The 1,009-nt window shown below is 39.0% G+C and overlaps 1 protein-coding gene across 6 annotated transcripts in view; it reads left to right on the top strand.

Annotated features, from left to right (window-relative positions):
* Positions 1-1,009, top strand: part of Ddr2 (discoidin domain receptor tyrosine kinase 2) — a 169,987-nt gene that overhangs the window by 25,255 nt on the left and 143,723 nt on the right. The gene's annotated exons all lie outside the window — the stretch shown is intronic.

Genomic DNA, 1,009 nt, shown 5'->3' with positions numbered 1-1,009 from the left:
TTTATATTTATATTTATTTTCCTCCTTCTTTTCTCCTTTTCCCCATTCCAGTTTTTCTCACCTTTTGAACAGTTCCTTTCCCACCCACAATATCTTTTGTACATAATTGGAGGTGAGTTACAGAAGAACAATACCGAATAAAAGTACCAAATCCAGGATAATAGGATAGGATTCTGTATAAAATATGGAGGACTGTATACATAAGAACACGGAGCTCTAAAGATTAATACAACACTAAGCTGACGTGGGCAAAGTGAGAAGAACGCTATGTTATTAGGAAATCAGGAGGCATTCCCACATACCAGCGCGATCTGCTGGAGGTGAATTTAGTTCGAAAGAATTTGGTTCATGGTTTGTAAAGCTCAGATCTCATCAGTAAATGTAGCCTGCAGCGATTTTGTGTCTCTGAGCCCAACCTAGTTTTGAGCTCACTGAAATCGGCAACTTCATTTCTTTCTTGCCTGCATCTCTCTCGCACTTAGAGAAACTGACACATGGAAAATGCTTAGTGAGAACCCAGGGACGAGGCTTAGGCCTCCCTATAGCCAGTAAGCTTCCGGAACACTCACTGCATGAGTGAATCATTGAGCAATGGGAATGTGGGAAAGCTGGCAGTGCTGGGTGGTTGTTAAGTAAGGGTAGGAGGTGAAGCAGTATTTTTTCACATTCTCCAGGAGATTTTTTCTCATTATCACGATGCTTGTTGGATTAGACACTGCTCTGTTTATTACCTAGAGAAATCATCATTACTTTCTAGCCTCCTTAGGGTGATAATTCTTTTATTTATTTATTTATTTATTTATTTTTCAAAGTTTTATTGATAAACAGATAGCAATGAGACAGTTTCAAATCCAATCGGAAGTACAGTTTCAACAAGGGTGATAATTCTTAGTTTAATTCATAGCTTTAAAGGAGGAAAGGAAATGTTTGAAATTTGGTTTTTCATTATTTCTTCTCTCCTGTCCTTCCCTTCCCTTCCCTTCCCTTCCCTTCCCTTCCCTTCCCTTCC

Source organism: Octodon degus, unplaced genomic scaffold, assembly GCF_000260255.1.
Source record: "Octodon degus isolate 3935 unplaced genomic scaffold, OctDeg1.0 scaffold00116, whole genome shotgun sequence".
NCBI classification, from domain to species: Eukaryota; Metazoa; Chordata; class Mammalia; order Rodentia; family Octodontidae; genus Octodon; species Octodon degus.
The sequence above is the reverse complement of the archived record's forward strand: the minus strand, read 5'-3'. Positions and strand labels throughout refer to the sequence as shown.